This window comes from Poeciliopsis prolifica, unplaced genomic scaffold, assembly GCF_027474105.1.
Source record: "Poeciliopsis prolifica strain line A6 unplaced genomic scaffold, Auburn_PproV2 SCAFFOLD033, whole genome shotgun sequence".
NCBI classification, from domain to species: Eukaryota; Metazoa; Chordata; class Actinopteri; order Cyprinodontiformes; family Poeciliidae; genus Poeciliopsis; species Poeciliopsis prolifica.
In genome coordinates this window covers 1,387,521-1,411,500 of record NW_026562408.1, presented here as the reverse complement: position 1 = coordinate 1,411,500, position 23,980 = coordinate 1,387,521, and the positions used below count along the sequence as shown (strand labels likewise).

Below are 23,980 nucleotides of genomic sequence, written 5' to 3'. Positions count from 1 at the left end.
ACTGGTTTCCAGTTCACAAACAGGAAACTTTTTTTACATGTTAAAAAAAACCCGATGCCAAATTGAAGGTAACTCTGAAAAGAAAACATAAGCATGTTGGGATTAAGAAAAACTACATGAAACAGGTTTGTTTAATGAAGAGAAAATTATTTCATTTATTTTTTTTCTTCTTGTACCAAAAATAAAAATACCTGGAAGCTAAAAACAGACGCTGAGGGGAGAAATGCTGCTGCTGTTTAAGTTGTCAGGAAACTTGGTTTGAACATGTGAACAAATTAAAGATGTTTTGTCCAAAAGAAAAATGTTTTTGCATAGAACATGTTTTAGTATTCATCTTTTGATTAGAGGGCAGAACAACACATTTAGGACGTTTCAGAGGAACTTTCCTGTTTTACAGACTTTTAAAGTGATGCACAAACTTTGGCTTCAATATGCAACACAAAACAGAAGTTAATCAGTTTTGTCTGACTTGGTGTTTGGAAATGTAAAACTCCTTTAAGAGCTTTCACTTTGAAAATAATAGAACAAGACACTCCTTGGTTCATCTGCCTCTGATTGGAAATGAATGTTTTTATCCTAAATGTCCTCGTCTGGCTGCTGAGACGTAAAACTCTTATTCTACCTGAATGCAACAACTGAACTTTTATTTTTTTTAAAGATTTTGGCACTTAATCCATTTACGGTAATACAAACTCTACAGAAATACTGTAAGCTGGAAATGTGAAAGAACACAGTCAGAAATCATTTCAGGTCAGTGTTTTATTTTTTCTGGTCATTTGAATAATTTCAGCTGCAGACAGTAAAGATGGGAAGTCTGTCGCTTTGTTAGCTTGGCTCTCAAATGGCTCTTTGTTTCTTCATTTTGTGCAAGTTAGCTTTTAATAAATGGTTGGGTTGCATATCAGATTCAAGTCAGGACTTTAGTTGGGTTACTCTAAAAAATGTACTTCCAATCAGAAGAAACGTACAAATTACAAATGATACTAAATAATGAAGACAGAAAAGCAAAGTCTCCCTGTTTGATCCACAGGAGGACAGAGGTTCCCACCTTCAGGGGTCTGACATTTCCACAGCAGGAGAATCAGGCGAAGCAACAATGTTTGCTTGATTTCTACTCTTTTTGGCAAAGTTTCGACTTGATTTAACAGTTTGACTCAGGCAGAGCGCAGCAGATGTCACGGTCGGCCAACTGGAGGCTCCGTCTGCTTTTCCATTCACAAAACCATAAAAAAAATTTTTTTAAAAACCGCCGACCCCACCAGAACCGCTCTTGGTAAAAAAACTCAGGTGGCGTTTAAAAGTCTGGTTGTTCATTGTTAGCTATCATCGTTAGCTAGCTTCCCTAGCTTCATTTAGCTTACAGAACGAGCGCCAAGCCGCCAAATGGAACCAAACTAACCAATAAGATGTGGGCTACATAGAGGATGTTTCGACATAAAATAAAAAATGTTGTCCCCAATTTTAGTAGTAAATAGGGTTAAACAATAAAAAAAATCCAATTACTAAAATGTATATTTTTTATATGAAGGAAAATCTCAAAATAAATGACTTGTTTTTCATAAGACACATTTTAACTTTTTAAAGTCTTATTTTTGTTATTGTACAGATCGCATAAATAACATGTGAAACATTTCTGCACCTGGCCGTGCTTTGATGAACATGAAAGATGGTATCTCCACTAACCGTCTTTCCTTTTCGCTCCATTAGCTTTTGCTGCATTGAACTCCAGCTGCTTTGATGTCAACATCAGCAGATTGGCACAATCCAACAGCTGCTGCATTTCATGAAATGCTACTTTAAACCTGAAATTTGGCCCAAAATATTTTGTTTGTGTTTTTCTTGTATAAAGTTTCTCTGTGATGCAGATTCTCTGCTGCATGAGAAACTGATGCTTGTGTTCAAAAGCAACTTCCTCACTGCTAATATCTATCTTAGCTAGAGAAAAAAATCTATTTTGATTTTGCTGCCAGAGACAAACAACAAGTTTCCATGTTTAAACTCCCAAAGCTATATTTGTTTATATTCTGCTCTTTTATTTTTGAGGCAGAATATAAAGTGGAATAAGTGTCGACTCATCATGCATGTGAATCAGTTAATGTTTTCCAACCTATTTGTCTGTTTTTGCTTCAAAATGTTTGATCTAAATCCCATTTCCCATAATTTGCTAATACACTTCTCGTCTGTGATTAAGTCACATTTACATTCATAAATTTTTCAAAATTCCTTGCAATTATTTCAAAATTAACAATTTGTTCAAAAAATTACCAAAACAAAAGGGAAACCCTGGAGGGAAAACTGTTCAATATGATTTAAATTTTAGAGACGGTTCTAAACGTTATCGGGTTTATCGATGCGTTCTGACTCATTGATCTGAATGTGGCCCAGAATGAAAACGGGTCCAACGCCCCTCCAGCCCTGCTGCCTTTAACGACTCCGTCATGCAGTCTCCCAAGAGCGCAGAAACGGCAATTACAAGGACCTTATGGGAGCGCAAGGTGAGAGCAAACAGCTCCCCTCGCTCATCAGAAAATGGGAGGACAGGATCCATGAATCGGGACGCTGTGATTATTCAGTCCACAAGCTGTTAGTGCGATGGCTTTTTAATCGCTGCTAATGGTGCTCCTACAAACACAAGCGCCCCATGGGAGTGTGGAGAGTGACTTTGGTCCACTCCTTCACTGCATCCTCTCAGTGCATCTATCACTTAATGATATCTTGCCTCACACACTTTGTTTTTATTCTTTGCTCCTTTTTCTCTTTGCTTTTCCTCCCCTTGGACAGCAATTATGCACTAGAAAAAGAGTGGCTGTTATTTTTAATGTGGTGCCAGCGCGCTCGCTTTTTAAAAGCAAACAGTATTGTGCTCAGCAGCAAACAGTCACCCCAGGGCAATGTATTAGCTGCTGAAGTAGCTATTTAGACTGAAAGTAACAGAGTCGAGGGATGACAGGTGAGCTAAATGCTTTGGGTTTGCCAAGGACACTCGCTCCCTCCAACATCCTTCATGCTCATGTTGTAGAAAGTCATTCAGGAGGATCTTTTTCTCCATAGCTACTATTTTCTGCTGCATCTAACTTTTTCCTCTTCATCCATAGTAAGAGCATCCTGCTGTGGCAGTTGCTTGGCTACTCCTCCTCCGCCTTTCCCCATGCTGGTTGCTGCTCACTGAGAGCAAAAGCACCAGAGATTGAAAGGACTCTGAAATTGTACTCCATTTTGTGCTGCCTGCCCCAGAATCCTCCTGCTGTGCTGCGACTCCAGCAGACAATATAGAAATGAACTCGGGTTGAGAGCCGCAAAGACACATTGTCAAGAAAAGTCACACACCGTCGCACCACTTCTGGCAGAGACTCGGCAGAAGTGGGAAGTTTGAATGGAGAAACAGTTTCTATTCTGTATTTGAAGAAGTTTCTGATTTTTTTTTTATCAGAACAGTGATGCTCAGTTTCTGCCAAAAATGCTCTGGACTTATTTTCAGAATTTAAAATACATTTGAAGGGGCAGTATCATGTAGAATCAACTCTTTTTTTAGCTCTACATAATGTTAAACCTCTTCAAAAACAAACCTGGAGTTTCCCTTATTCTTTGTATGAGAAGTCCTTTAATCTCCATGGCAACCCTGGTTGCCCGGGTGGACTTAGCCCCGCCCCCAAGACGCAGCTCCTCCTCTGAGTTTCATCCTTTTAATTTAAACATTTTTTATTTTGTTTCTGCTAAAGTAACTATTGCTGTTTTCTTTTATTAAGCTTCTAAAATGGTATTAATGCACACAACACAACTTCTTGATTTTATATGTTTGTCACCTGAAAGCTTCAAATCCACTTAAACTGTCTGTAAATAATTCAGAATGCTAAAGACTTCATGGTTTTATCGTGGCTGCATTTACCAAACAGCATGGATGAACAGAGAAAACAACAATCAGTGAGTGAAGAGGTTAATATTTATATCAAAATGTGTCATTTAATGATGTAAATGCTAATTTGTAATATTACAGCTTCTGCATGCCTCATATTTACATTTTCAGATTGCAAATATTATTTCTGAGTTCATCCAGATCGCGCTAGGAAACATCAGAGGAGAATTTATTTACATGTTTTCTCTCATGAAGCCAACATAAATCAGGTGGACTTGTGCCTCTGGCGGCGCAGAGGGCATCATCCTGCAGTTATCAACACATTCTGTGCATCGACTCCAGAAGGTGACTTTCTGGACGCGGCTCTGGTCCCTGACCGGCGGCGCTCCGGTTGCAGGGCTCAACGCCCGACGCGCCTCGCTGAGTCTTTCTCCCTACATGTTTAGATATTTGTTGGCCATAAACAAAAAACATTACACTTGGGGTTAATTGCCCTTAGCTCACCATTACACCCCCTTTACCTGTTTTTCACTTTACCCAGAATATTCTGCTGCTCTGTGCACCTTTAGGAAGTTGGAAGCATTTTCACTTTTGGAGGTTTGTTAAAATTTCAGATAAAGTTGTGATAAAAACTCAAATATATGGATTTTCAGTCCTTTTTTTGGTTTTATTGTTGGCTTATTATAAAATGACATAACGGAGGTTATGGGAGCGTTTCAAATGTTTTTTCTTTTCTTTTTCAGGTTTTGTTTTTCAAATACCAAGAAGGTAAAAATAACTCGTTTACATTGGAGCCATTTAAAAAGAATAATTATGACTTTAATCTCTGAGATTAGTAATCTTAAGAGATTAAAGTCTAATCCTCTTCCTTACTCATTAATTGGTTTTACTGTTTTATAGATAACAGGTGAATTTTAATTATGTTACAAAGACTTTGTTAGTTTTTTGTAGATGTTTAGTGGAAGTCATTAAAAGTCATTAAAAAGTGGAAAAAAATTACTTAGTTACATTGTAAAACTTGGAAACAAAAAGTTGACGAGTTAAATTTAGTTGGATTGATTTGGGTTTGATCCTTTTGTTAGAAAAGTACCTGAATATCCCAACCGGAAATTTTTTAAAAGTTCATAAATTTTAAAGTATAAGGAGGCCATCTATTCTAATAATCTGCTCAAACGTGGCAGCCATATTGAATATCCTTGAAGAATCCAGTTGATTTGTGCTCAGAGTCCATATCTGGAACATCATCTTGACTGCTGTACCGAGATATTAGAAATCCATACACCCAAAATATGATGTATGGTTCTGTTGCTGTGGAACTGACTGGAGCCGCCGCTTTTTTCTAGAAGAAAAGAAAAAGTATTACGCTTCAAAATTAAGAATAATCTACAGATTGCAGCCAGTGGGGAAGGTCCCAGGAGGCTGCAGGAGCAGGCGGTTGGTTTCGATGATCAGGCGCTCGGCTCGTGTTTGATGTGTGAAATAAGTGGCTCACATGTTGAAGGCAGTTTGGCCAAATTTTCACCCTCAACTCAGAAATATGCATAGAAACGGATCCAAGCACGACGCATTTGTTTATGACAATATTTCACAGATTAGCTCAATTTTCTTTTTCAAATTTATAAGTAATGATGGGAAATTACAATGATACTGTTTTACTGGCAAAATGCAGTAAATCTGACAAACCAGGAGGACGAAGAGAGGCTTTTAATTTAAGTTCATTTATTTCATTGTTCTGTCAATGGTAGAAAAAAGTTAGATATGTTCATCATAAACAGAATAACCCCATTTTGATTGGCGGATAAACATGACGGAATATTATTCGGTGAGAATGACGGACAACTAAAAAGTCTGGTGTGACCTCTGCTACTGATTTTACCCCAGTAGAAAGATAAAAGTTGGATACAAATTTCAAATTGGCTCCAAGTCACATAATTTCAGACGTTGGTCCTGTTGGAGTCACTGAAGGGAAGCTAATAGACTGAGAGGAAATTAGAGCTGGCATTCGATTCCTCTTTCCACCTGGAAGGTGAGGTGAGGGGTCAAGAGGAGGGACAGCCATTATCATGACTCATGTGAAGGCCTCATTCCTGTCTTTATCTTTCACATCTTTGACCTTTGGGTTGGCGAGAAATTGCTGCTCAAAGAGGTTAAAAAGTGTAAAAGGGAAGAAATCGAGACTAATGACATGCACTGATGAGAAAATGAGGCCGTGGCGAAGGAAGAATCTGAGGAAGTGGAAAGAAAAGAGGTGCTTAAAGACGAACAAGGCACGACATTAGTCTGTCCTTGCAATTAGTCACTGGTCACAGATCTGTGGCTTTATGGCGACGATCCTGTCATGGTTCTGCCTTTTAATTGACAGTAAAGTGCATTGACCAGCATGGAGACTCCACCTTTTCTCTTCACATCCTCTGTTCCCCTCCGTTCCCCTCTGTTCCTCTCCGTTCCCCTCCGTTCCCCTCTGTTCCCCTCCGTTCCCCTCTGTTCCCCCTCCGTTCCCCTCTGTTCCCCCTCCGTTCCCCTCCGTTCCCCTCTGTTCCCCCTCCGTTCCCCTCTGTTCCCCTCCGTTCCCCTCTGTTCCCCTCTGTTCCCCTCCGTTCCCCTCTGTTCCCCTCCGTTCCCCTCTGTTCCCCCTCCGTTCCCCTCTGTTCCCCCTCCGTTCCCCTCTGTTCCCCCTCCGTTCCCCTCCGTTCCCCTCTGTTCCCCCTCCGTTCCCCCTCTGTTCCCCTCCGTTCCCCTCTGTTCCCCTCTGTTCCCCCTCCGTTCCCCTCTGTTCCCCTCCGTTCCCCTCTGTTCCCCCTCTGTTCCCCTCTGTTCCCCTCTGTTCCCCCTCCGTTCCCCTCCGTTCCCCTCTGTTCCCCCTCCGTTCCCCTCCGTTCCCCTCTGTTCCCCCTCCGTTCACCTCTGTTCCCCTCCGTTCCCCTCTGTTCCTCTCCGTTCCCCTCCGTTCCCCTCTGTTCCCCCTCCGTTCCCCTCTGTTCCCCTCTGTTCCCCCTCTTCTGTTTTTATTACACTGTACTTTCTACTTTTAAGTAATTTTATTGTAAAGTATTTCTACTTTTACTTGAGTAAATTTCTGCATTTTCTGACTGAAACCTGCTTTAACCACAAATCTGCTGTTTTTTGGTGGTTTCATAAAATTGTTTTATTGAAAGAATTTATTATATCAATTTTATTATATAAATTATAATACTAAAATTCCCACTTAACTTTATATTTTGGTCCATCTGATTATGTAATTTTAAATATTTAAATTATTTTTTTAAATATTAAAAATGATATATTTCTTTTTCTAAAGAGTAAGAAATACTCAGTTTCTTGCATGGTTTCTTTTTAAATATACATGAAAAATATGCTGGATGTTTCACCAAACTGTGATGGAAACAGTTGAACCTGCAGATCATCAACGGCTCTCATTTAAACACAGAATCCTTAACTTTTCCCCCAAAACACAGTTTATGTTGCTTGGCTTTTAATTTTGCTGAATTTCTGTAATATTTGAGTAATTTGGATGTAATTTGCTTTAGAAATTTGGCTTTGCAAAGATGAAAGAACGAATCCCAAGTGCTAAAATGGAGCGAACTGATCTTTTTTTCCTGAATTGTTCTATGAAAAGTTTCATTTCTGAATGTGGCGGAAAAGATCAGGCTGAGAAGTTGAAGCTGGAACAAAATGAACTTCTGGAGGTTTTGGTTCAGGTTTTTATGACTGAATCACGTTTTGCTGTCATGGCAGCTGCTTTGTTGCGCCTCATATGTCGATTTTTGATGCTTAATTAAAATTTCACTCCTTTCTTAAAACTACCAGAAAGATATTGATGAACTGTTGAGTCTTTTCTGTGAAGTCCTTTTTTTGTTTCTCCAATGAAAACGTCTGCTGAGATTATTTTAATGTTTTGTGTTTCCTCGTATTTTGATCTGAAGCGTGTAAACGCCAGGAAAAGCCAGACCCCCTGTGGGGGTCAAGTGCCTTTTTACGGCCTGCTAATGTATTTGTTCTCAGAGGGATCCGTGATTAACAAAGTTTCTGAAGGTCAGTTTGTATAGAAATTTCATAGCTTGTTAATAGAAACAGACGGAGCAAAGAGAAGAGAGAGATGGATGGAGGGAAGGACAGGAAGGGACAGATATCCCATTAGAGACGATGGAGGAGGATAGATGGATAAATATGAGGTTATGGACAGAAAGATGAGTCGCCAGCAAGCCCGAGTGTTTTCTTTTTTCTCTTTTCCAAGGACGAGCCGCTTCCCGGTGGCCGGGTGACTGCAGAGTTCACGGGTTCATGACCTTCAAGGCGTGCTGCTCTGTTTGACCTACTTATGATTTGTAACGTCTTCTATGACCTGCAGATCTTTTCCAATCTATCAAAAGAAGAAAAGCTTTAAAAAAGTTGCACCACCAATATGGAAAGTTGTAGCTGTTCGCCTGATGAACATGGAGCCCAATCATCAGCGCTGCTGCCATGATGATGATGATGATGATGATGATGGCTGAATATTGATTAAAAATAAATCACTCTGCAGCTGCCTTAAAGTCTTAAATGAGTGTTGAGGATGATGGATGCCTCAAGAGTCTGAATCGTCTTTCAGGGCCAGAATGTGTTGATAAATTAAACTGTTAAAATATTAATAAACAGCTGTTCCTCCAGGATTTTGATTGTTTTAAAATCACATGTTTTGTGATGCTAATTTAGAAATATTTGTAAGAAATTTTTACTAATGTTACATTTTATTACTTGCTGTATTAAAATTATGGTGAATTTTTGTTTTTTTTTTACCTTTTCCACTGGCTTACTCAAATAAGATGAAAAAGTTGAGCGTAGAAAAAAAAGTGCATTTCTTTGAAACGTTGTCACATTCCAAACCTTGAACGTTCCTGGATGAAGATCTGGCCCAAATGAACCGGATCTGGATCTGAGTGGGTTTAAGAAGCCGCTGGTCGGATTATGTTAGCTGTGAGTTTAATGTCCATTTCTAAATCTTTATGCTCAGAACTCTGTGGTTCTGTCACTTGTATCCAGTCACACTTTCTGCTCCGACTGTTTTTCTTTGGGACCGAATGTACAGCGCTGCAGAAACTATTGTTGATGTCAGCATATAATTGGCTTTGTGCAGCAATCTGTGTCACTTGTTGGCTTCAGTACTCACACTCACATTTGTACTTTGACAGCTTTATTGTTCTAGTGTTTGAGCAACCAACCCTGCAAACTCATTTCCAGATAATCTACTTTTCTTTTCTTTTTTCTCACCTATGAATGGAAACTGAATCTTCAAAGACTTACAATTTCATATCACCTATTTTTTAAATATTAAACACGGACCTTTTTTCTTACCAACATAAAAAAACTAAATGTTTTGTGGTCAGATAATTTTCAGTCATTTCAAACAGAAAATTCTGTAGATAATTTTATACTTATTTAAACTCAGAAGCTTAAAAAACCTTTTAAACCTTTTAATCTTTCTCCAAATGTGGTCCACAGACTCAAGTCTGATTTCATGTTATTGTCCTTCTAAGTTACAAATATTCCTGAAATGTTGATAATGCTCTGAACACTTGTTATTAAAGAACATTTCTTTTTTTATTTTCATTAGGAAGCTTCAAATTTGCACTTTCAGCACAAATGTCAAACTCAGTATCATTTGATTAAAAATCTAAATGTTCTTAAAGGTTGTGCCAGAATCATTGATAAAACGCTTTCAAATGTTAAAATGTTAATAAATAAGAAAGGATTTTGTGATTTTTCTTTTGTAATCAAAGTCACATATTTTGTGATTTAGAAATATCTGTAAGGTTAAATATGAGGTAAATCCAAGCATGTTGAGACGTTAACCAAACAGCTGGTGGAGAAATGCAAGAAATTCTTATGCCAAATATTAGAAAAGGCCGTAGATGAACAGAGGGCTTCCAAGGTTATGAATTGGAAGGAAAAGGATTTTACTTTGTAATCTCAGTGGTAAAACCAAAAGCTGCACTGAAAACAGTTTATAAATCTAAATTTTTGCACCAAAAGACCTAAAGATGACTTTAATAGAAACAGGAGAAAGTAGCCCTAGAAAATCAATCTTTTCATCCATTTAAACTTTTTTTCTCGCGTCTTCGTTGTCTGTTCAACCTCATTTTAACAAGCCGCTCCTTTTTTCCTCCTCTCCACCTTTCGCTCCAGATCATCGTCAACACCTCGGAGACGCGGCGTTTGAGGTGCTGCACGATAATGAATCTCTCTTGCCCCTTCCTGCCTGCTTCGCCCCGTATCACCCATCCTGATTTTCACCTTCATGGAAACTTCCTGTCGTTTCAAACCTGCTGCTCGTTGGTAGCCATGGTGTTAATTCTCAGGATTGCTATGATAAACAATTACTGATTTATTTTTGGTGTTTTTGTAAGAAGTTTATAAAAATCCAAGTGAGCGGATTCGAGGCATGTTTGTGAATATGAAACCTGCGACTTAACATATAAATATTTCCATAATTTCTTTGCGTGAAGTAGACGGGGTGACCTTTTCTGGTAAGTGATTAATCTTTCTCGCGTTGAGAAAAGATTTTCACCTGCTAATTGGCCTCTGTGGAAATCCCAATTAACAGTTCAGCCTGTTCTCCCCTGCAGAGTGAACTCTCAGCTGACCTTTCACCTTTATTGATCCACATCAGTTGCTGATGAAAGGAGCAACCAAGAGTTTTATGTTGCATAGCCCAATTTTTATTTTTATTGTTCATTTCTGAAGGTTTCATAATGCTGCGTCATATTTGGCATTGTGACAATTCATGACTAACTGGAGCAGCATGAATATTTAATAAAGATTAATTAATAAAACACAATAATTTTTAGTGGAGCTGCTGGATTCATTAACCACATCAGTATTCACCTCAAATGATCTGTATTGATATTTTCTTTTACCCTTAAGAACTAGTCATAGTAAAGCTTAATATTTTTATTTGTATATTTGAAACAGGAAAATTGGTTCTCAGTAGGAAAATAAGCTGTGAATATTGGATTCTACGATTAGAACCGACTGTACTTCAGTCGGTTCTAATCATTTACATTTCAATTAAAAATAATTAAAGTAGATTTAAAAGCTGAAACATGCTGCTGTAAGAAATAGTTTCTTTGTGATTACCGTATTTTCCGGACTATAAGTTGCAGTTTTTTTCATAGTCTGGCTGGGGCTGCGACTTATGTGTGAAATTATTAACACACAATTATATCACATGTTATTTCCACACTAAACCGCAGGAGGGCGCTCTAGGGCTGCGTTATTCTACCTTCGCAGTTAGCGGAGTTGTTTACAAGCGACACAGAAGATGAAGATTTTATTCAGTTTAGTGATTTAGAGAGACACAGATGGTTTGGTAAACTTGTTAGCATGTTGTTTATGCTATAGTTTTCTGAGTAACTCTTAATATGTTATGTTAACATACGAGGCACATTCTCAGTTTGTTGTCATGTAGCGTTAGCATACCGTACAATTATTCAGCCTGTTGTTGCCTCTATTCTATTTTATTTTAAACAGGTAAGATGACTTACCTGTTCTTCGTGTTGGATTTTATCAAATAAATTTCCCTCAAAAGTGCAACTTATATTTGTATTTTCCTGCTTTATTATGCATTTTATGGCTGGTGCGACTTATAGTCCGGAGAATATGGTAACAAATATTGATTGTGGGAGGAACGAACAACAAGCTGTTTCAAAATATTGCATTTTAGAAAATGTTTCCCTGAAGAGGAATGGTTTCTCTCCCACTGTTCCTGCATAGTATTTGCATTTCTAGATTATATTTAAGCTTTAAGTAACGTCATGAGTCAAATCAACATAAAACTAAATCCTAACAGGGTTTTTGTTTTTTGCTGTGGAGGAATATATTCATCAATTTTACAGTGGTGTAAATAAAGCCTTCAACCCAAAACGTAACACCTGAGGTGGGAGGACAGACGAATGTTCTCTAGAGTTGCCAAATTGGTTTCTAAAGAGCAAAGCTAATTCGCAAAACAAAGTTGCATATTCCACCCACAAGCTTCCCTTCAATCAGCATCATTTCTTAATCTGTGATGGAAAATAAAAAACCTTTTCCATTGGAGCTCAGCAGTTTCAGTGGATGCTGAGGAAATTTACAATTACTACCTGATTAGACATATACAGCTTTCCCTGAAAGGACTAATTTTAACAATCTAATTTATTTGAAAATATTGACTTTGGATGTAAAAATAATACAGCTGTTTAGCTTTAATACATTTTAATGAAATATTGTCACACAAAAGTCACCATGTTCATGCTGCAATGCATTCTGGGTAAATGATGACAAATGGTCCAACATTAGCTTTTCTAGTGGCATAGCTAATGGAGCTATACCAGCAGCATAGCTCCATTAGCATTTCAAGTAGCATTTAGCTCTGTTAGCATTTCCAGTAGCAGTTAGCTCTGTTAGCATTTCAAGTAGCATTTAGCTCTGTTAGCATTTCCAGTAGCAGTTAGCTCTGTTAGCATTTCAAGTAGCAGTTAGCTCTGTTAGCACTGCTTGTCTTTGTTTCTCCCAGCGTCTGTAGCTCAGCGTCCTGTTCTGCAGCTGCTGTTCAGAGTTCTGGCTTGGATCCGATTGATGGTTTCATATTCAGTACCATTAGCTTTAGCTCCATTAGCATTTCAGAGAACTTCTGCCTGTTTCAGAAGGCATTTATTTTTAGCTCTTTAATTTTGTTAGCATTGCTTGTACAAATGACTCAGTGTGTTCTGGAGAGAAATGTTGAGGGCACAGATGGGTCCTACAGAAACAGTTTTCCGCTCCGGTTCTTGCACTGCGCTCTTCTCTTTCTTCATGTGGGGAATTATCCAGGTTCACCTCCCTGTTTTTTTGTTTTTAATTACAGCCAACAGAGACACAATGTGTCTTTATCTGAAATGACACCAAACGCAGTGTGATAATTGCCTAGCTAGCTAAAGTTAGCCTTCCTGTGTTTTTGCTGTAGATTCCAGTGCAGAACATGATCAAGTCAGCAGGTGGAAGAAATGACAGAAATGTGCATTTTTAGAAGTAATTATGAGTTTTGGCCAAGAAAAGGTCAACATGTTCATCTAATTCTGGGTCACTTTAAGAATTAATGTTAAAAAATAAACTCCAAATGAATATTTCAACAATTAAATATTATATTTACAGTGATATTATGAGCTACTTATTAATTTTCAAATGAACTGATTAGCTAATTTTATCTCTTCTGTTATTGGCAACATAAAATAACTTGAATTTCCAATACAAAATATTACTTTTCTGAAAATCTAACTCTAATACGAACTGTAATCTGGCTTTTTGTGACCTTTAAAATCCCATGAAAATGTTTTTTTTAAATGTGCCCCCCGCTGTGTTTCAGAAATCGAAGGCTTTTAATTAACTTTCAGTTTCAAAATAAATTTTCCTGCCTGGTTGGCTTCAATCCAAGAGAAAAATTAAATAATTATGCTTACAGCTATTTGTTGATACCATGCAGATGAAAATAAATAACTTCTGACTTTTTGTTTTCAAGCAACATCTTCTTTCTCTGAACTTATTAAAATGTTTAAATATTTTAAGAGCTTAACATATATAATGTTTCTGCTTCCAAAATGTTGTGATTTTAATCTGGTGGGACGTTTTTGCATAGATAATGACATTTTTTCCATTTTAACTTGGGATTGGATTTGCTTTATGACATGCCTTTGGATGATTCTGACATTGTTCTGTTACAAAATCCTCATTAGTTCTACTTGGCAGTCAAATCAATTTGCTCTCAGGAGTCTCTTTTCTGTTTAACAAAAGCAGCTGCAGGAGGAATTTCTCTTGTATAATCCTTTGACACACTTCAGTATCGCTCTGTGGAAGTCTAGCCTGGAGGTTCACACACACACACACAGATACACACACACACACTTTGTGATTTTTACCAAGGAGTCCTGCAGGTTGTCCGCGTCTGTTGATAAGGGGAGGAATTGTGTGCTGAGCAAGCAGACCTGAAACATCAGGGAAACTGTTTAGTCCAGTCCACACATCCGTCACCGAGCGGCCAGTGTGGGTGTGTGTGTGTGTGTGTGTGTGTGTGTGTGTGTGTGTGTGTGTGTGTGTGTGTGTGTGTGTGTGTGTGTGTGTGTGTGTGTGTGAGAGCGTCAAACTCAGTTTCAGTTGATCACCCACCCGGCTGCTCTTAAAGGGCCAGTTGTGGCACGATGTGTTGATGAAACCTGCTAAGTTTTAAACTATTAATAAATTCTGAAAATTAGATAAAGTTGAAAATCTTTTCAGTCCCTCCAACATGATGATAAACCCTTTCTGCTCCATCTAAGTTTTCTTCACTCAGTAACAGCTTCCACACCGAATTGTCAGGAGTTGCTTTGTGTTTTTGGTTTCCAGGTTCTGATTTATAGTGTTTTTTATTTTGTGTTTTTAGCTTTTACTCCTTCAGATCCTTATTTCACACCTGGTCATATGATGAGTCTCACACCTGCATTGTTTAATTTGACACTTTGCTACATTTCCTCCCTCTGCTTGCTGAGGAGCCTGCAGCATGTTTGTGTGTTTTCCTTTAAATGACGCTGCATGTTTTCTCCTGATTTCAGGTGTTTGACTTTGCAGAAGGTCTGGTAACGTCTCAACTTGCAAAAAGGTTTCTGAGTCTGTTGTCCCATGATTAACTAATTAGGTTTAGATGAATATGGGATTAATAATGGCTTTATTAAATGACCTGAGTCTATATCTGTGGTTTCTGATTGTGGTTTTATTGGTTTATGATTCTCCCTGGCGCTGATGAAATCAGCATATAGTCATATGTAAGTGTTGCGAACCAGCACTGTTCCTCTAGAAAGTGAAAAATGCTCAAAAGAAGCAGAAGAAAAATCGTGTCCTTGCATCACCTTCACTCCGGCTTCATCTAAATGTTAAAAAGAGAAAAGTTGAGCTTTGTGGCTCAGAAATATGAATTTTTCTTTCTCTATTTTTAAAAATTCTATCAAGAGATAAATTAATGATCAATAACTGATGCTATGTTTTAAACATGAGGTACTCCAAAGAGTCATGAGGCAATGTGAAGTAACTGCTACCCACTGCTGACTGGACCCGGTCCAACCAGCTGGACTCATTTCAATATGACCCATTTTGTCAGCAAGAATCTGAACTGTGAGTTTAGATTATGGATCGACTGCTGTTCAGTGTCATGTTTTTTACCCTGAACAATTATTGTAATGTGTTAGTTCAATATCTAAAGGAACAGCGGTTCTCATGCTGCTTTTATTCTCAGAATGCATTTAAAGAGATCAGCTTCACATAACTTAACGCTTTTATTGGCCTGCTGGATTTAATTTGTGAAAATGATGCAAGACCAATCCTTTACAGGAGTCACACTTCTAATATTTTAGCATGTTAATTTTTTTAACATTTTGATATATTTGAGTGAAAATCAGTTTTTCTACTGGAATAGAGATGAACTGCTCACCTGGCCGTAAGGAGAAATTAAGTACCAATAAGAGTTGGGTGTTTAGTGGATATAAATATTGAAGAAGTTTCATTTCTGATCATTTGATAAAAAACTAGAATGTTTTTTAAGAGATGTTTCTAATCAAACATTGTGTCTGAATGTGTATCTGGTTTGACACAAACCCTAAATTTAAATGCTAAATTTAAATCACGGCTTCAATGTGTTTCAGTGATGAGCCGTTCAGTGAGCAGCTGCCAGGACTTCATGTCATCATACTAGAGAAATGACAACAAAGAATCTGAGAAACATTACGTAACCAAATTAGCGATGAGGGAGATTTAAAGTGGTGGAGACGGTCTCATTCTTTATAGTCAATAATTCCTGCAGCCTTCTGTTCAGAGTTAAATAATTGAATCACAAGGGAACAAAAGAGTTCCTGTGTCTGTCCATTGAACATGCTGCTTTGCTTTGTGATGTGCCGCTCGGTGACGGCCATTGACCAGGATGGATGTGAAGCATTTCAGCTCCATACAGACTGAAGAGCTGGCCTTCTTGTTACTCCAGTCCTCTCCGCTCACCGCAGCGGCGCTGATCAATAGGAGACAGCATGATGATAACATCTGCCTCTTCACCAAATAAATGCTCCAATGCTTTTCTTTTTCACAAGAGCCGCTGAGAACTTTATTCTGAAAAATGCAAAGTACCTAAAAGTTTTGTTTCAGTTGAAGGAGCACTACTTCAACAGCTTCACTAACATAAAAGTAAAACGTATCCAGCCAAGAACTGATACAAGAGTAAAAAAGTATTTGGTGAAAAAGTACTCAAATACTGAGTAACTGATCAAATTATCAATCACTTAAAATTTAGAAATTACATCATCAAATGGGCAGAAAAACAAAATTAAGTGGAAAACTTTTTTATTTTAGGAGCCAAAATGTCAATAATTCAACAAAAAGGAACAAAACCAGGCAAAATAAATGTTTCCAAATCAGTTCCTTTAAATAAAAACCGTAAACTGCAGGTGTGAGTCTGAGAAATTTAGGTTAAAACGTGTTTGATTTTCATTCAGTGGGTAGAAAACCCAGAGATTTTACTTAAGTAAGAGCAGAAATACTTCATAATAAAATTACTCAGGTAAAAGTAAAAAGTACAACGTAGTGAAAATGTTGCAAAAAGTACATTTTTAAAATATAACAAAATGAACAGTGATTTGGTTTGTTGCACAGCAGCTGCAGCATCTTCTGTTCAGCCTCCTGCCTCCTGCTGGGCCTCGTTGAACCAGTTTTCAGGATTCACATCTCATTTAAATCTTGAACATCACAGCTTTTTCTCACAGAGTTTCGTAAAGTTAGCAGTGAAGCATTGCAACAAAACTTTGCTCAATATGTAAATTTTAAATGTACATATTGTCTGATCCTTCTACATTTTTTAGATTTTTCTGCAGATCTGTGTCGACACTTTCACAGCTTCCTTTTTACCTTCATGTATTATTGGTAAGAGTTGCTACAGCAATTATTCCCCTTCAGTTCAAAATCAAACCAGGTTGTTTGAAATGGTTTGTGATTTTAGTGGGGAAAAAAAAGATTTTCCAAATTATTATTCTTGTGCTGGGTGAATTATTCCACCTCTGCTACATTAGTTATAAGCAGATTGACAAAATGGGTACAAAATGTCCCCAAGAAGCTTCGTAATTTATTCAAAGCTTGCACAAAATATCCTGACGGCTTTTTTTCCTGCTCTCTTTGGATAGAAAAAGAAAAAATAAATGATTAAAACTGGATCTATAAAGCAAACAGTTTAAATATTTCACGGATAAAATAACTATTTTATTGATTTAAAGTCTTTAGAGCTGCTTTCTTTTTGTCACTGATGACAGAAATATTAACATTATTATAAAACAGCCCGGTGCTGCAGGCCGGGTGCTGCAGGCCGGGTGCTGCAGGCCGGGTGCTGCAGGGCGGTGCTTCAGCTCGGTGCTGCAGGCTGGTGCTGCAGGCCCGGTGCTGCAGCCAGGTGCTACAGCCCGGTGCTGCAGGACGGTGCTGCAGGCCGGGTGCTGCAGGCCCGGTGCTGCAGGCCGGTGCTGCAGGCCGGGTGCTGCAGGCCGGTGCTGCAGGCCGGGTGCTGCAGGCCCGGTGCTGCAGGACGGTGCTGCAGGCCGGTGCTGCAGGGCGGTGCTGCAGGCCTGGTGCTGCAGCCCGGTGCTGCAGGCCGGTGCTGCAGGCCGGGTGCTTCAGCCTGGTGCTGCAGGCCCGGTGCTGCAGGCCGGGTGCTGCAGGGCGGTGCTTCAGCTCGGTGCTGCAGGCTGGTGCTGCAGGCCGGGTGCTGCAGGCCGGGTGCTGCAGGGCGGTGCTTCAGCTCGGTGCTGCAGGCCGGTGCTGCAGGCCCGGTGCTGCAGGCCGGGTGCTGCAGGCCCGGTGCTGCAGGCCGGTGCTGCAGGACGGTGCTGCAGGACGGTGCTGCAGGGCGGTGCTGCAGGCCGGGTGCTGCAGCCCGGTGCTGCAGGCCTGGTGCTTCAGTCTGGTGCTGCAGGCTGGTGCTGCAGGCCCGGTGCTGCAGCCAGGTGCTACAGCCCGGTGCTGCAGGCTGGTGCTGCAGGCCCGGTGCTGCAGCCAGGTGCTACAGCCCGGTGCTGCAGCCCGGTGCTGCAGCCAGGTGCTACAGCCCGGTGCTGCAGGCCGGTGCTGCAGGCCGGGTGTTGCAGCCAGGTGCTGCAGGACAAGAGGAGATGATTACCCAGTACATCATAAACCCCATCAATGAGCTGATCCATTAAGCAGCCCAGTATTAGATTTTGTTGGTTTTGTTTTGTAGAGATTTATATCTGATCCATCATTTTTGTGTGTTATGGTTGACTTGGTCGCTTCCAAACTATCTTGATTTAATCATTTTTGCTCCAAACAGCGCCTTATAATTTATTTTATTTGGTAATATTGATGAATTTTAAATAATCACTAGACCTTTCTTTAGCAAGACAGTAGTTTCTTCATGACTAACTTTACTGAATATGAAAAGAAGATCTCATTATTTGGTTATTTTATATGAGGGTTTAAGACCGACCGTAACACTTTTAAAGAAAATCTTGTTTTACAGTTTTACAGTTTGCAACCAGGGAGAAAAGAAGTGTGTATTTATCCACATCAAAGAATAAAAAGCTCTTAAAAATGATTTGGTTTTCAAACATTTAGGATCCGAAGAAGAAACATTAAATGGCTGTTGACTGTTTTCTGTCGGGCGAGTTAGTTGTGCTCTGATGACAATGCTATTGCTAACGCTAGCAACAAGCTAACCCATGACATTTCTTGGATCTACTTGTAAGTAATTTATTTAGCTTCTGTAAATCCAGTTGTACGTTAATGTTAAACTGCTTTTCTATAGCGGAGCTGCATTTACTTCCTGCCCTCCGTCTGGCCACCGCCACCAGGGCCGGCGGCCACCGGGCCACTGCCACAGGCCGCCGCCACCGGGCCGCCGCCACCGGGCCGCCGCCACAGGGACGCCGCCGCCACTGCATCTGAACTCAACAATTATCTCCGAAACAAGTTTTTGGGAAACATCTGAACTAAAGTATGTTTTGGTATTTTTTAATTATTTTTTACCAAACTAAATGTAATTTTTGGTGTAGCGTCTAAATTCCTATATTTTAGGCTACTGGTTGTTGCTTTTGGGCGTAGCTCGTTTTACATGCGTTCAGTTAAGATTCAGGATGCCGATCCTCTAGTTTGATTTATAATAAAGTCTTTTATTATCCGAAACATTCTCCATAGTTTAGCATTGCCATTGAAATGCACATGAATTTGACATCCAAACCAAACAGTAGAAAAGTTTGTCCTCTTCCCATTTGCCACACCTGAACAGAATTACGATTGACCTTAAAGAACCCAGAACGAAACACAATGCGCCCTCTGCTGGTGATGACACAAGCAAGTATAAATGGCTCCTACTTTGGCTTGATCATGTACCTGCCTTGGTTGTTGGGAAGCACTTTGGTCGGTTGAAGTTTGTATATAAACAAATTTTGACTCGACTTGGATGAGATTTATTGAAAGTTGTTTTTAAATTTTCATCTACAGACATATTTTTCATCTCAGTCTGACGTCTCTGTCCATCTGTCTCTGTGTTTCTTGCTGGATGATTTGCGTTGCGCAGCATTATGTACCCTTCAAATGATTTCCAGCGTCTCTTGATGTAATATGAATGGCGAGCATTCTGTCCGGGGAGGATGCGAACCGCGGAGAGAACATGTGATGTCACACAGCGGTAGAAGAAGAAAGGTACAAAGATGAGCGACGAATCAAAGCATTTTACTCTTACTGAGTAAAATGTCTGGATTTTCTGCCCACCTGATGAAAAGCAAACATGTTTCAATCAGAAATCCTCCAGAAACAGTTGAGAGTTTTTGACATTTACCCTCCCAGGTTTCATGATGTTTGATTTAATCATTTATCTTCCTGGGGTTCGGTTCACATCTTCAGCAGTCGCTACGTTTTGCCTCCAAATAGAAAAAAATAAACATGAACAGAAAACATTGGAGGATCTCAGCAATATCCAGAGTTGCTGCTTTTTCTCTTGTATTTATGGTACTTCCTTTTCTTTATGATTTTCTAGAGGATATTTAACGCCACAATGAGTCACTCGTTTTTAAACAGGTGTTAGCTTCTGAAGCTAACACCTGCAGAAGCAGCTAACAATTCGCCTGTATTTGTAGTCACAGGAAAGTTGCTGATCTTTTTCAAATTGCTCTCCAACATTAGAGTTTGCTGTTAAGATGGCCGCCTTCATGAGCAAAATACCTCGACACATCACTTTAGTCTTTGATGAAGCCAAACAGAATCGGAGGGGTCCTCTCTCTCTCTGCATTTGTGACGTTATCAGAGCTTTAGGCCGTTTTCATTCTCAGCCATGATGAGCTGGTTTTCAGCTTGTGGAGATGAAAATGTGCCAGTTTGTCTGGGATTATGACGCTAAACAGGAAAGTCAACAGGAAGTGAAGTCTTCACACAGGAAATCTAAACATGACTTTGCATTATTGTTTAATGCTATTTTTCATTAATAGCATTTGAATCTTACAGATTTGAATGTGTTTCTTTGTTTCAATTATGGAAGCGGCAGAATCACATGCGGCGTTCCCCAAGGTTCTGTGTTAGGACCCCTCTTTTTTAATATCTATATGCTCAGGTTATAACAGGAGATCACATTAGCTATCATAGCTACATTGGTGATACACAGCTGTTCATCCTGATGTCACCAGGTGACCTTTGCACCCATCCAATCACTGACAAAACGATGTCCAGCTGAACAGAAACTGAAGTTATTGAAGAGGAACGGTCTAGAGTTATAGATCTAGAATCTACACACCACATCAGTTGTTACAGCTGAAAACAGTTGTTACAGGCTGACCTCTGACCTGACCCTTAGTTTCCATTGTGGACCTTCTAGCAGCTGCAGAACATTTCCAGAACCAGAGACAAAAGTCTCAATCCCGGTTCTACGCCCGTCCGGCTCCGTGGCGTCCGGCTCCGCGGCGCCCGGCTTTGCGGCGCCCGGCTCCACGGCGCCCGGCTCCACGCCGCTCCACAGCGCCCGGCTCCGCGGCGCCCAGCTCCATGCTGCCCGGCTCTCCAAGTGTTTTTAGTGCATTTAATGCTTAAACTCTCCGAGGTGGGAAAAGGACAAAATGTTGGGAAAAAGGTCAAACTAAGGTGCATTTTTTAAAAAAAAAAGACACAATTTAAAATCTCAGCTTCAGACTTTAAAATTCAAAAGTTTGTTTTCTAGGAAAATAGTTGCAGGGAGTGGTAGAGTAGGCGGTGCACTGGGAGGTTTCCAGTTGGAGACGGAGCGACAGCTTCTGGCAAATTAAAGTGCCAAATGGATACGTGTTTATTATAAAAATTATAATAATTGAATCTGTTTTAGAGCTTGTGAAATTGGGCAAACAGCCATTTGGAATAAATGCCAAGCAAAAAATATTAGTACAGAGATAATAAAAATACAAAATGAGAGTTAGATTTGAGGTCATGAAGTTTAATAGCTGCAGCTTCTGGATTATTTCTAATACACAACAGAACATTGAACACATAATTATCTTTGAACTATTTACAAAATATAGAATAAGGAGACACAAATGTGGACAATTTCCAGAGTCTCCAGGTTAATTTTCATGTCTGTCAAAAAAGAAGAAAAACATTCAGTTCCAAAAAAGTTGTTCATTTTTAGGGCATCTGGAAAGCAGCACAAAGTCGAATAAAACATAAACTTGTGCAATCCTCTTATTTAGTCTCTTACAGCTTGACAAAAGGAAACTGTACTGACCATGTTGGGCCTTTTATTAATCCACTGTGATATTTAGAGGAACAGGATTTCACTGAAAGCTGATTACGTTTCTATTCTTCAGAAGCCGCGTCGTCAGACTTGCTCTCACTGTGGCTCCTTCTGTCTTTATTTTAGAGAAATCCTCCCTGGACCGAACGCCGCTCTCTGGGAAAGAGCATTAACATTTATATAGAAACATGAGGCCGTTGTTTGACATGCGATAAATTGGGTATTTTCCCAAATCTGACTGGAACAAGAAAACATTGTCCACTGGCAGACAGCAGGGATGCGTCGAGCCTGAAATAAATGAACACAATTGTCTTTATTAGTTTGTGTTTCAGGATTTATTGTTGGGTTTTTGGTGGTTTTGAAGAGCAGCTGTTTGGCGGGCGGGAACGCGTGGGGTGGGAATACGTCAGGCCTGCTTAGGAGGCTCAAAGTCCATGGCAGCGGCAATTTGAAAGTCGCACACATGATAAATACATTGTGAGAAGAATGTGAGCGGAAACAAACACAGAATCCCAGGGCTGGGACGATGCAATAAATCATATGAATAAATCCGCCAGCTGACCGCCAGGGAGCTCTAATAAACTGAACCTGACACGGCCTCTCCCTCGCTTCTTCCTCTTTCCACTCGCTCGCTCACTTGTCATTTTTCTCCTTCTCCTCCTTTACTGTTTTTGTCTTTGTCCCCCTGCTCAACTCTGCACAAAGCACACACACGCTGTGTGCTTGCCTGGCCCTGTTATGAATTAATCAGTGCTGGGGGGGTCCAGGGGGGGTTTGGAGGGGTCTGGAGGGTCTGGAGGGTCTGGAGGGGTTTGGGGGGGTTGGGGGAGTATGGTGGGGTTTGGGGGGGTTTGAGGGGGTTTGGGGGGGTTTGGGAGGGGCATCTGTATTTGAAAAGTTGGCTGGAGTTTGTTGCTTAGGTGAGTAAATGTGTGTGAAACTACATGGTTGTATTTGCTGTGCAGTTTTGGAAAAGATGTCAATAAGAAAATCAGAAAAATGGATTAAATTTACAGTTAATGTTTGTTTTTAATTCTTGAAGCTTCTCAATGCCTTTGAACTTAAGAAGTAAGTCGAAGCTGAACTCAGCCTCTGCAGGACGGCTGTGTGTCGATACAAATACTGAGGCCTCTTCAATGTTCTGCTCATTTTTATCTTTATTTCATAAAAATGTAAAACTCAGGTTAAGGTTTCTGATGAAAGGCTACAAATTCGTCTGACTATATAATCATCAGTTTTGTGTCATGACTTTCAAACACGTCTTTCTGAATTTTAAGTATTACATCTGCAAATTAGTGACATTTATTGATGGTGTTCAGTATATTTTCTGACTAATGATAATGGCTTTTTGCTTGTTGTTGCTTTGGGTTGATTGCACTTAAATTACTTAGCGTAAGTGCCTCAATTGGATTTAAATCAAATGCTTTTTCTTCCTTTTTTTAAAAATAGAAAATAACCACAGAAAACCTTCAACCGCTCTTATAAATCTAAATGTGTCTTTTACTTCCAAAACAACCACGTCTCAGGTTTGGGCATTTATAATGCGACCAAAATTTGACCTTCACCCAAATTTCTCTGCTGAAATGGGTTAAAATAAGATAGAAATGGCTCCGAGCTATCCATATTTTTTATGATCCAGTGACGACTTGTTCAAAATGTTACGATCATCTTTGAGCAATATTCTGATCTGCAGCAAATAAGAAGAGATTCATAAGGATCAGTGTTTCTCAAATGTTTTCAGGATCATTTACCCCGATTCATAAACTCTCTGGACCACCTGACCTTAAGACGCCCCGGCAACAACACGACATCTTTCTACACACAGCCTGACATTTAAATATTAGCCTCGTCACTCACCATCTTTATTCCTCCTAATGTGAAGGTGTGACTCCATGACAGATCCATGGACCAGTAGGGGGCGCCCATGGACCACCAGGGGGCGCCCATGGACCACCAGGGGGCGCCCATGGACCAGTAGAGGGCGCCCATGGACCAGTAGAGGGCGCCCATGGACCACTAGAGGACCCCATGGACCACTAGGGGGCGCCCATGGACCAGTAGAGGGCGCCCATGGACCAGTAGAGGGCGCCATGGACCACTAGGGGACCCCATGGACCACTAGGGGGCGCCCATGGACCAGTAGGGGGCGCCCATGGACCAGTAGGGGGCGTTCATGGACCACTAGGGGGCGCCCATGGACCAGTAGGGGGCGTTCATGGACCACTAGGGGGCGCCCATGGACCACTAGAGGACCCCATGGACCAGTAGGGGGCGCCCATGGACCACCAGGGGACCCCATGGACCACTAGGGGGCACCCATGGACCACTAGAGGACCCCATGGACCACTAGGGGACCCCATGGACCAGTAGGGGGC

At 40.2% G+C, this 23,980-nt stretch overlaps 1 long non-coding RNA gene across 4 annotated transcripts in view; it reads left to right on the top strand.

Annotated features, from left to right (window-relative positions):
- The window catches only part of LOC129373449 (uncharacterized), a 46,908-nt gene extending 23,358 nt beyond the window's left edge, over window positions 1-23,550 (top strand). For all 4 annotated transcript variants that reach the window (XR_008607367.1, XR_008607364.1, XR_008607366.1 and 1 more), the window contains 2 exons: window positions 18,660-18,848; window positions 23,488-23,550. This is a non-coding gene — a long non-coding RNA (uncharacterized LOC129373449). The remainder of the gene's footprint in view (window positions 1-18,659; window positions 18,849-23,487) is intronic.
- The last annotated feature ends 430 nt before the right edge of the window (window positions 23,551-23,980 follow it).